This window comes from Cornus florida, unplaced genomic scaffold (assembly GCF_030987335.1).
Source record: "Cornus florida cultivar Cherokee Brave unplaced genomic scaffold, ASM3098733v1 CherokeeBrave_3.0.0_Hap2_Chr09, whole genome shotgun sequence".
Taxonomy (NCBI): Eukaryota; Viridiplantae; Streptophyta; class Magnoliopsida; order Cornales; family Cornaceae; genus Cornus; species Cornus florida.
Window position 1 is genome coordinate 77,348,274 of NW_026775579.1, and position 13,055 is coordinate 77,361,328.

At 33.7% G+C, this 13,055-nt stretch overlaps 1 long non-coding RNA gene and 1 other non-coding gene across 2 annotated transcripts; one reads left to right on the top strand and one right to left on the bottom strand.

Annotated features, from left to right (window-relative positions):
• Nucleotides 1-2,088: 2,088 nt before the first annotated feature.
• Nucleotides 2,089-2,191, bottom strand: LOC132275524 (U6 spliceosomal RNA). The gene has a single exon (XR_009470663.1). It is a non-coding gene; the product is annotated as a U6 spliceosomal RNA (small nuclear RNA).
• Nucleotides 2,192-10,863: 8,672 nt separating this feature from the next.
• Nucleotides 10,864-13,055, top strand: LOC132274478 (uncharacterized). Its single transcript, XR_009470439.1, has 2 exons — nucleotides 10,864-11,278; nucleotides 12,857-13,055. It is a non-coding gene; the product is annotated as an uncharacterized LOC132274478 (long non-coding RNA).

Sequence of the window (13,055 nt, forward strand, 5' to 3'; positions counted from 1 at the left end):
TTTTAAAAACCAATAAGATTGTTTTGGGAAAAAGTTTTTGAAAAGTGTTTGTAAAAACCCGGACGCCTAAGAAGCGCCTAGTGGTCCGTGGTGTTAGTGTAGTCTAGAGAGGGGACTAGGGAGAGACCTTAGTGTGGTTGAGCTAACCAGGCCGGATGCGACGCCTTGGAGGTGTCTTGTGGTTGTGAATGGTTAGCCAATCCCCCTTTCGTGACGTCTTGGAGGTTTCTTGGGTCAGATTACGCTAACGGTTTGAAAGTTGTAACGGTATGGTTTCGGAAATGGAGAGTGGCATTGCGTGACATGGCACATCATTGGCATATGTGGTGCATTTGGTAATTGGTTGAGATATGTATGTTTGTTGATGATACAGTAGTTTTACTTAACTCCCGATATATGATCCCGTTCTCTTGCTTTCTATTCTCTATGTAGATTTACGGGGTCATAAGAGGTGTGTCTTAGACACTTTCTACTGAGCGTTTAGCTCACCCCATCATTTTAACATTTTTCAGGTCACGGGAAGGAAGTGGCGGACGACATTTCTCCACAGGTTTTGATAGGTTAGTGGACTGTTTGATATATTTTGTAGCTATGATCTCATCTTATTATTATTATTATTATTAATTATAAATCCTCAGGATGACACGTATATTGTGTATTGATATAGGAAAGGACAGTAACATTTTTAGTGGACCTTGGGTTCGGGTAAGGACTCGGTTAGCGATTCGGACCCTCGAATTCGGGTCGTTACACATAAGCATCACCATAATATTACCCATAACTCTCCATTTATTGATCAAGATCATCTCATGTTCAAACCTTCCCACATTATCCAAGTGGGCCTCAATAGAATATGACCTTTTTGAATATTTGGTTATGAAAGTTGAAATTGCTAGGTTTTCTCTAAAACAAGAAAGGAAATACAGAGTACTTTCATGTAAATTCCTATAGAAATACTCCTATATATTTATTTTTTGCAATTTAAAGTAGAAATATCTGTTGGGTTGTGGTAAATTCTTGGGCAAATTACATTAAACATGTCTCTCATTTCAATTTTCGGCACAATAACCCTACCAAAAAAAAATACCTCCTTGAACTATCCAATTGTTGAAACAGGGCTCTCCAAACTTGGTTAACCATTTGTACTATGTTGTTTCCATTTTACTTCTCACCCACCAGTTTCTTTGTTTCTCACGGATTTCCAGATAAAGCTTAATGTTAGAATTTTGCTGAAGGGTATTCAAATAAATGGCTAATATAATCTAATCAAACTTATTGATTGACATAGTTATTACTATGGCAGATTGAGCCATGCAAATTTAGTGTTCCAAACTCATGTTATATTTGGTAACAGGTTATATGGTTAGGGCAGATTATAATTCAATACACAAACAGATGTGTTATCCAGATTTTTGTTTCCCTAATAACTAAGGTAGAGACAGTAAAAAAAATCGAAAGACTTAGAAAGTCCCCCTATGATTTTCAGTTAAATTAAATAATTTTAACTTGGAGGAAGATTGCTTTGCATAGAGTGATAAAAAATGATTTAAAAAAAATATTAAATCTAATTAAAGAATAAAATGGCTTATAGATACATGAGTTAGTAAGTCATGTGACATAGTGCGGAAGGTGAAAATGCTACGAACTTAATAGATACATGGGTTATCATGAACCTCATTACCAAATGACTTGAAAGAATACAAATTCGTGGGAAATTTATGGAAATGTGTGAGTGCATTCGAAGAAATGAATGCCAATTTTCGTGAAAAGTCTTTGTAATTTTGCTAAATAGCTTTCTTCTGCTATTTTGGGCACCTCAATTGAGGGTATTTACTATGTGAGCATGGAAAGCCACCATCAGTTACATTATTCACACTTTCGTCTTTGAAAATTTTGTTCTCTCTTTTTTACTAATGCCTTCTTTGTAGAATCTGAAATGACTTCAAAAATGTACATTTTCCCCTCCACCCAGTGAACTATATCTATATTCCAAAGAAAATTTTTCTGTCCTAGCATGGTTTTTTTTTTTGGTAAGTACAACTTTTTTTTTTTTTTTTTTTTTTTTTTTTTTGCCGCAAGGAAATAACAAAAAATTTGGACCATTTCTCGATTTGTTCATGTGATCCTTGCGCAGAGCCGTGTTAATCTTCTCTGTATCATTCCAATTTTATTGAATGTCCCCAAAGGGAACTGTCCTAGCTAGGTTTTTCTTTGAAACAAAAACATTCCAAAATCTACATTGCCAAAGTGCCCTAGCTAGCCCGTGAAACAAATCATCACAATGCATGCTTAATTATTATTTCACCTATTGGGTTAGAATCCATAAAAACCATACCCCAAACTTTGGCTAAATTTGTCGAAAGGTCTATAATTCGTATGTTCTTCAACTTGTTCTATAGAGGCACGATCATGGGAGAAATTAAAAAATAAAAAATAAAAAAATAGGGCAAGTGTTTTTGTTGATAAAAATTTGTTTAAATATTTGTATTGTTTGAGAACAAATAATGATCTAGCTCAAGTTCCTCTGTGTTAAAATCAAAAATTCAATAATATTGTCATTCAACAAAACTTAATTATTTATAAAGATCGTGTGAATGAGTACTAAATTAGGAAGAGTGTATGCTTTGTGAAATAATTTCAAGGTTTAATATTTTGATGATCTTATTCTCTCCAAATAAAGGTATATATATATATATAGATATATATATTGATTTACGAGTATGGAGAACAAGTAACCTAATAGAATCAATTACGCTAATTATAGGAAACTTATCAATTACAGTAAAGATTTATAACGAAAGTCAACTCTAATTAATTAGCTTTATTTATAGCTATTTTAACACTCCTCAAGTTGGTGTGCCCAACTTGAAAAGAGAGCTGTCAAATGCTTGACTTGAAACCACCTTAATTGGTGAGTATATCCGCAAGTTGATCTTCAAACTGCACGTGAAAAACCTCTATAAGCTTTGCTTCCAATTTCTCCATTATAACATGCCTATCCACCTCAAAATGTTTAGTCCGATCATGTTGGACTGGATTATGTGCAATGTCAAACACTGCCTTATTATCACAATATAACTTAATTGGACTCACCGGTTCGAAACCTAAGTCATGCATTAAATTCCTTATCCATAGTAGCCCGCATATTCCCTAAGCCATTCCCCTGTATGGGAATGAAACTACCTTTGTGTTCTCATGTGTAAACATTTGTCAAATTACTTAAAAGCCCTCTTAATTTTCTATGTTAGGGTGTTAGGGTGTGTACATGAAGGATAATAATAATAATAATAATACGATATAATCGTTCCCCACATAGGCAAACATGAAAATACCTAGTAACTAATGTAGACATGGTGGAGAAAACACCTAACAAATGACTTAGAAAGTCCTCCCATGATTTCTAGTTAATTTTCCGACAAGTTAATCTTCTTAACTTGGAGAGGAAGATTGTATTGCATAAAGTGTAAAAGACAAATAAATCGACTAAAATTAGCATGGGATGAAGTGATAAAAAATTATTTTTAAAAAATTAAATCTAGCATGATTTTGTTGTGTGGGGAGTTTGAGCATCAGTGGAGGCATAATACACACACACACACACATATATATACACGTATTATTTCTCTGCAATGAATGTCTTGTAATTTTAGTACAACTTGTAGCATATTTAATTTGCTCCATGGATTACTAATCTTGGTAATTAGCATGGCTGAAAGGGAAAGACAATATGTATCACCTGCAAGTTTTTGTAGTTTATGTTCTATATCCAAGTTATTTCTATTTTGCTTCTCACCAACCAGTCTCTTTAAATGTCTCGCATGGATTTACAAATTAAGATAGCTCTCGTAAGCGTGAAAGTTCATATTCAGCTCATCAAAAGTTGGGAAGAATTTCAGACAAAATTAACCGAAATGTTCATCAACTAGTTGATTTAACTTTCTTTTTTTTTTTTTTTTTTGGGGTTAAATAAACATTGCTTGCTTCTTACCACAAACATGTACATTATTGTTTAGCGTTTACACTGTCCTTACCAATATGGTTTTTATTTTATTTGTTTTTGGGTCCCTAAAAATTATTACATGACCATTGATCCGCCATTACTAATTGATGCAATCGAAAAGTTGAATAAATTAAGGTGATACATTTACTTACATTGGTCAGTACCACATGATGATCCCGGCAAGAAATACTTTAATGCTTCTGTTATAATAGAATCGGTAAATCGAATAACTCATACAAGACTGTACGAATTCCAACAGTTCAAAATAAATCAACCAGGATGATCTAATTAATATAAACATATAACGACTTTATTCATCAATTAAAGAAATCGTAAGCAAGACAACGTGCACTTAGAACAGTGTCCAATAAAAGAAAAAATAAGACAACACTCGAACGCTGTATCAACCAAAGAAAATATGACAACACACACATACACCGACGCAAATACAAGACAATTACATATCTATGTTCGGTAGAATGGAATTGATTCTTAGCAAAGTTTGAACTAATTTTTTTATTTTATTTTATTTTATTTTTTTATCAATTCCAATTTTAAAATACTAATTCCATATTACCGAACATAGCGTATAGTATAGAGTACTTATATAGGATTAAGCACTCTCAGCATCATCACCAGGGTTGATCTTGTGCTTGTTTTTGTCCTTGTTGCAAGATGGAGCAAAAGTTTTCACCACTTTTTGAACAGACATTGTGATCACCTTCTTCTTCTTGGCGGGATTAAGGCTCTCATTCTTAGCATACATGGACAACGGCCCTTGCCCTTTAGCCCCTCCCTCGCCTTTGTTCACCATCCTATCTGCCTTTCTCTCTCTCTCTCTCTCTCTCTCTAAATGCCTCTTGTGTTGTAGAAATGAAAAGAAATATGGCTCTTGTTTTTTCACAAATGCATGAAAAGATTTGGAGTATTATTTATAGAGTTTCATGTACGCGTGGATGTGGAGTGTGGGCTAACGATTTGTGGGAATGAAACTACCTTTGGGTTCTCATGTGTAAACATTGGTCAAATTACTTAAAAGCCCTATTAATTTTATGTATTAGGGTGTCGGGGTATGTACATGAAGAACGAAAATAATAATAATAATAATACTACAGGATCGTTCCCCACATAGGCATACATGAAAACACTTAGTAATTAAGGTAGACATGGTAGAGAAATTATTAGTTGGTACTTACACACACATACCTTATGATTTCCGGTTAATTTCCCGACAAGTTAAATTAAACTTCTTAACTTGGAGAGGAAGGTTTTTTTTTTTTTTTTCTTTTCTTAATTGGTACTTACATACACATACATTCACCGAGACTTGAACCCAAACCTTACCTTTGCGAAGTAGGGGTATAATACCGCTAGATCACTGGTCCGTTGGTAAAAATTATTTTGCATAGAGTGTAAAAGGCAAAAAAATCGACCAAAATTAACATGGAGAGAAGTGATAAAAAAAAATTAAATCTAACGTGAATTTATTATGTGGTCAGGTTGAGTGTTTGAGCATTGGTGGAGGCGTCATACATATATATATAAATGAATATCTTGTAATTTTAGTACAACTTTTAGCAGATTTAATTTGATCCATGGATTATTAATGTTGGTCTATCAGTTACATAAGCATCACCATAATATTACCCATAACTCCCCATTCATTGATCAAGATCATCTCATGTTCAAACCTTCCACGTTATCCAAGTGGGCCTCAATAGAATACAACCCTTTTGAATATTTGGTCATTTTTGTTTATGTGTTGATTGGTACATTTTTGTTTATATAATAATTTTATATAATCTTCGATCATATAATAATTTCTCAATATAGTGTGAAATGTGAAAATGTTAGGAATCTAATTGGTACATGGTTAGTAATTTCAATATGAAAGGAAAAAGTTCGTACACTACTCTCTTCCGCAAACTTGCTATGAAATTAATTTGTTTACTCCAATGACTTGGTAATTAGCATAGCTGAAAGGGAAGACATATATATATATATATATAACACCTGCAAGTTTTTTGTAGTTTCTTTTCTCTATCCAAGTTATTTCCATTTTGCTTCTCACCAACCAGTCTCTTTAATTGTCTCTCATGGATTTATAGATGAAGGTAGCTCCCAAATCCGTGAATGTTCGTATTTTGTTCCTCAAAGTTACAAAGAATTTCAAACGAAATTAACTGAAATGTTCATGAACTAGTTGATTACTTTTCTTATATGCTTTTTACTAAGTACATGGACATTATTGTTTAGCGCTTACACTGTGACTTCCCTTTCTTTTCTTACCATTAAACTGGTTTTGTGGAGATTTCTCAATTATTTTTTATTTTAATTTTTAGTTGAAGATTATATTTAGAATTTTGCTGAAGAAGGGTATTCATATAAATGGCTTAATATAATCTAATCAAAATTGTTGATTGAGATTGCAATTACTATGGCAGATTGAGGTATGCAGATATAGTGGTTCAAACTCATGTCATACTTAAGTAAGGGGTTATATGGTTTGGACTGATCACAATTCGTAGATGTGTTATTCAAACTCATGTTGTAATTGGACGGGTTATATAATCTTCAACCACATAATAATTTTTCAGTATAATCTTTAACCATACAATAATTTTTCAATATAGTGTGAAACGTGAAAATACTATGAACTTAATTGGTACATGGTGAGTGATTTCAATATGCAAGGAAAAAATCATGTAAATAATGAACTTCATTACCAAGCTGAGTTCATGCAGAACATTGGTGGTACAACGTTTTTCAATGTATTTAAATCCATTTTCAACACATTTATTTTACATTTGAACTGTTGAAACTATGTTGAAATAGTGTTGAAATACAGGGAGTCTGGATACTCTACTGTAGCGTTTTTTAACACAGTTAAATCCATTTTCAACATAGTTTCAATGGTTCAAATGCAAAATGAATGTGTTGAAAATGGATATAAGTGCCATTCTAATTCAAACATACATTACTAACAACTTTTACTTGTAAAGCATTTTTCATTATGATCTTCTATCCTTCATGTAGAGCATTGGTGCTGTAGCGTTTTTCAACGCACTTAAATCTATTTCAACACATTTATTTTACATTTATGCCAAAGTGTGATGGTGTTAGTGATAGCAAAATCACAATTCTTGACTCTTTCAATGGAAAATATAGGGTTATGATTTATTAGTAATGATGATTTTGTGGAGAGAACAAAATATGGTCTTAATTAATCCATGTTATGTTGGGAGTAAAATTAGGGCTTTTGCAGAGAGAGTGAACCATTGCAAAAGTGTAACCTATGAAATAAAATGGAACTCACCAAAGTAGAATAGAGCTGATACCGCGGCCAACTGGCCAACTTGAGCAGGTTGGCAATGCAGAAATTGTCGATATAGCATATGAAATCCCATGTCAATCCACATACTGAACTGAACAACCATGTAAATTGAAAAGGTTTCAGAACACACAGTGTGAGTGTTTGTGCATGTGTATATTCACAGATTTCACACACTGAATGCAATGCTTATAAAAAAGTTTCAATAAAATGCACTCAAGATGACAATGTAAGGCATGGTCATCCCATACACCCTGAAATTGGGGCACATATTCATATCTAAGTTGTGCTTGACAAACAACATTAAGTTGTACAAATTTCAGAAGAACAAAACCATGAACTAAATTTTACTAAAATGAACTCGGTATTCACACGCATTTGGGTTAAACCCTATGATAATGATCGAAAAATTACGCTTACCTGCAAGACTTTCCAGCAAGAAAATCCAGTGGAGAACCAAATAATTTCCCAATGACATGAGCAAGTCCCGAAAAGAATGAGCCGATTATGTTTCCCATCAAGTCGAATTGGGTGACTAATTTAAGCAGTGCCAAACAACTGCTTGAAGATTTCGCAGAGAGGATGATTTTTGTTCTCTTTAATTCTCACACCTACAATGAAAATAAAAATAAACTATCATCCTCTGCCAATGTGCATGCTATATAATAGGAAAATAACATAGCACGGAACTAGTACTCCTATAACTTATTTTTCAATGAAAATAAATAAATGTTTACACATACACACACACAACACTGAAATCTGAAACTAATAAAACTTGTATAAATTGAAAATTAGTAATTTTCTTCAGCATTGCAATTTGCTTCTTAAACTCAAAACCAATGTTGCAATCAACAAAGGGTTTCTTGATATATATATATACACACACACATGTTAATTTTACATTTGCAATGTATGAATTATTTTCCAAACACATTTGGCTTCTGTTTTCATAAGGGTACATGTGAATCTACCATAATTTGACCACCATTCACAAGTATATATCTTGAATTCAATGCATATTCTAGTTTTATGGGTAAAAAATCAGCATCAGTTTTAAGATAAAAACTCATATACAATATGTGTATATATATCAATATAAAGCAAGCACACAAAAAAATGTAACGGCACACACACACACACACACACACACACACACACACACACACAAGGAGAGATGTACTCGTTTGAAGGAATGGGATGAAAGCCCAGAACTATTTCACTACGAATTACACAGAGAAGGGCGTCTCATTCCAGCGTTTGAAAATTAACCGACACTCACACGCATATACACACACAGTGAATATACACATGCATATACATATACCTATTTTGTGTGTGTATATATAAATAAATAAACATTTATGTGATTGTCCGCTTCAAAAAGGTCCAGACATGTAAAATATTGGGTCAGATAGTGAAGTCGAAAACATGGGATCGTATCCAAGCCCACGTTGGACCTTTGTCATTTCCAGGCCCAGGCCACTCCCACCAGGAGAAACCACTGATGACATCCACAATCCATTATAAAATTCTACAATTCTTTTGTCAATTTTTTTTTTTTTAAATTTCCAGAATATATAATCGAAAGAATTCATTCTGAACCCATTCTTATAATGGATTCATTCTGAACCCATTCTGTCGAAATAGTATTGTATCATAAAAGACTGGAACAACAATTCTCTTTCATGCCATTACTTAGTTCATCAATTCATGATATTAAAGGGGTTAACAAAGAAGCTAAAAAAAAATATACAATTTTTAAACTTTCATGACATCACTATAGGAAGTGATTGATATTCAAATCTTGTATAATAGCAATGTTTTGTTTCTTAACTTCTTTAGACTATAACAAATCTCAATGAATTTAGTTCTGCCAAAAAAATTATTCATAGTTTCAGACCTTGATACATATTTCCAAGTGATGTCTACTTATTTGAATTATATTGGAAGTTGTAAGACAAACTTTCTACTAGCAAGTTTGTCTGATTGTCATGTAATAATGAACTTCATTACCAGATGACTTGGAATGCAAATTCACGAGCAATGTATGGAAATGTGCGAGAAAATGAATTTGACATACTATTCCTTTTCGCGTGATTTGTTTTTCCTTTGAAACAAACACGTTCACGAAACCACATTGCCACATACTATGTTTTGTGCAACACCTGTTTATGGTCATTATCAATGAACGATGTCAACAATGTTGATACATTCAGGAAAAATAAGAAAAAAAAATTGTTGCTCAATCAAAACCACCGTGACCATCTGGCTTTCCAATGACCTTCAAATAGACTTAGGTCATGTAGCTCGGGAAACAAAAATAATAATAATAATAATAAGAATAATATGAAAATGATAGTAGTGAAAAGAAATAAGCAGCATCTAATGATGTTGATATCCAGAGTTTGATAGGACATCAATGTATATAACAAAAAATTTCCCCCACTTCGATGATCAAGAGGGTTGGTTGCCTAGACAGTCATTTCCTTTTACACAACAAAATGAATGTTAGCTTCTAATATCCCCCATAAAAGAATTTTATGCTAGGAGACTTTCACTTACATCATGACTCCAGTCTATTTACTTCGGCCAACAAACTTCATACTTTTACAAAGCTAACCAGCATCAAAATACACTATGCAGACCTCTGTGCTCCCTCATTTAGGCATCCGAAAAAGTCAGCTAAGCCTAAAATACAACTTGCACAAAAGTATTAGTCCTCCAAAATGATTCAAAACCATGGATTGAACAACCTTCATATGATTGAAGAAGCCATTTTCTCCTCGAAATTTAGAGTTTTGGCTGCAGTTAGAAGCATGTCTACATGGTACATTTCCACACATGAATCACAAACTAAACAATCTCCTCCATCTGCCTTTTCCCCGCAACGCCTGCAAGCGCAGACTTTGTACACACCACAAACCTCTGTTTGCTCCGAACTGTGCAAGTTAGGTTCTTGCGCAAGGAACTGTTTTACAGTGAAAATTCAGAATATTGTTTTTCAGGACTAAATAAACATCTCTAAAAGTAAAACCTAGGCCATGTTATACCTTTTAGAAAAGGAAACCCATCAAGGTAATATTTAGAAAGAAAAGAGTAAACCAATTAAAGTAATGTGCAGAAGCTCTTTTACCCAAGGTTGTTAAAATCGGGATTCTACGCAGAATCGTTTTGATCTCCGTAGAATCGAAATCGTAGAATCAGATTGTGAATCGTAAGATTCTACCAAATTATAAAAAAATAATTAAAACTAACTTTTTAAATAATAAAATCTATAAAATATAATAAATATAAGGCCAACACACACAATCAAATATATCTAACCTTACCATAGCCTATTAAAGAATAAAATTTGACATTTAAGAGATATTTTTTGCCCTGTAAATAAGTAAAATGACTTCCCCCAAAAATTTTTACCCTCCCCCAAATTGTGCACAATTAAAATTACACTTAAAAAAATATTATATAGATAAATAAAAAATAAAAAACCTCATTCACATTTCTATTATGGAACATTTGATCATTAGGGGAGCAAAAAATATATAAATAAATAATAAATAAAAAACCTTAAACACAATCAGCTAAAGGCCCATTAATTTCTTACACCCAATCCACTAAAGGCCCATTGATTTCTTTTTTATTTGGAAAACTATGGACGGCAACCCTGAGAGGCGGAATACCCTTTTCTTACTGAGATCACGAACACTACACTAGAGCTTTCCCTTTAGGGCGTCAGTTGTCACTTCCAATTATGGCCTCAGCGATAAAGAAGAGGGGAGCAGCGACGAAGAAGAGGGGATCAGCGACACGAGTGGCAACCAGAGGGGAGTGATCAGTGAACGACGAAGACCAGCGACCGATGAAGCAGCGACCGGCGAGTAGCGGCTGGCGATCAGCGACGAAGGCCAGCGAACAGTTCTACCAACGAGCGAGCAAGGACGAAGGTACCATGTTTTGCCTATTTATGTGATTTTAATCTGATTTCTGTGACTGTCCAGTGAATTCCCATCTTCTCTTCACCTATTGTATAGTCGGAGTGATGAAATCTTTAGGATTCATGATTGAATAACATTCTTTGGTGTGTATTATGAAATTGGGCTTAGTCTTTGACAAATTTGGGTTAGTCTTTGACAGTGTATTATGAAATTTGTAGAATCGATCGAATCGTATAGAATCGTACGATTCTACGATTCTATCCCCGATTCTACCAATTCTACACTCGATTATACCAATTGAATGATTTTGTTACGATTTGAATCGATTTTGGATTTTGAATCGTAGAATCGCGATTTTGATAACCATGCTTTTACCTCAACTTCATTGTCTTCAAAACTGCTGTGCACCAAATTTCCGACCTGCATGGACAAACAAAAGGATATGGTCCAGAAAAGAATTCCAAAGCGCATAGTAAACCATGACCAAATCCAAACTTCACACAATGGCAAAGCCGGGGTGTAGTATAAATTATAAAAGGGAGCAAGGAATAAATGGTCCAAGGTACTTCCAAAAAGATGCATAGGAGGAGGGGATAGGCCCTTTCATTTACATTTTTCAGGAAAATAAGAAGCTAATGGAAAGTAATATGTTGCTGCAAGACAAATATTACTTCACCATTTATTTTATTTTTTTATTTTTTATTTAGAAAAAGAACACCACCATCATAACTACAATGGATTGCCCAAATAATCCAAGGTGTGAGTACTAATATATTGGCATGCCATGGTCACATATATTCAAGGACCTGCCACCCAATCACTCTAATTTGGCAAATCAAGCATAGCCGAAGTCATTTCAATTTGATCTCTCCAGATGTTCAATTCAGTTGGTGATTTGAACGGTGTAAACTGTAATTTTAGGTTTCCATAAGAAAGTTAAATGTAATCATAATGTCAATTTTCAAATCAATACTACAATTTCTCATTATAGATTATCCGATAAATGTCACTACTCAAACAGTAGGCTCAATAGTTATCAATTTAACCACATCGAAACATTTTGATTTTCCTTTTAAAATTGTTGTAGTAAGATTCCGTCAAAAAAGGACAACAATGGAACATTGTCCCCCCATACATTAGCAATCTTCAATTTACACGAGAGATCAGTTAACAAGGGACTCGAGCATTTGCAAGTAAATTCAACTTCACCTGATCATGGAAAGAAGTCCTTGACTTGTCCGAGAGGCTCTTAGCAAGAGCAACCATTTCAGTGCCAACCTTTTGAAGCTTTGTCCATGCCTGCAAAAACTTTATTCAACTCTAAGATATATACACTATAAGAAGAAACATTGCCTCACTTCATGGAACAAGTATAATGTAATAACTTAAATATTACACAGGTTGCATGCCAAAAGATGACCTCTAGACTAGTTCATCCATGAACCAGGGCCTGAAGATTTTCCTAACGATGTGACATATGACAAACTGAGTAGAGCAATCCAACTTCTAATCTTTTCTCCTTGGCGAATGTTTTTTCACAGCTTTTTTGTTTTTTTTGTGGCTGTCGTTGATTGCTGTGATTTGCAGGATTACTACTCTCTATTTCTTGCACAACAAAGATGTGAAGCACAGCGATGACCAAGACTCAAGCCAAGTTGTATAGAAATAAATGTTATGAATTACTTAGCTAATTACAAGGGATGGTGTTAATTTGTTGGGATTTTTGTATGCCAATTGGATTGTGAATATTTTATATTGAATAATATGTATTGATTAATTCATAAGA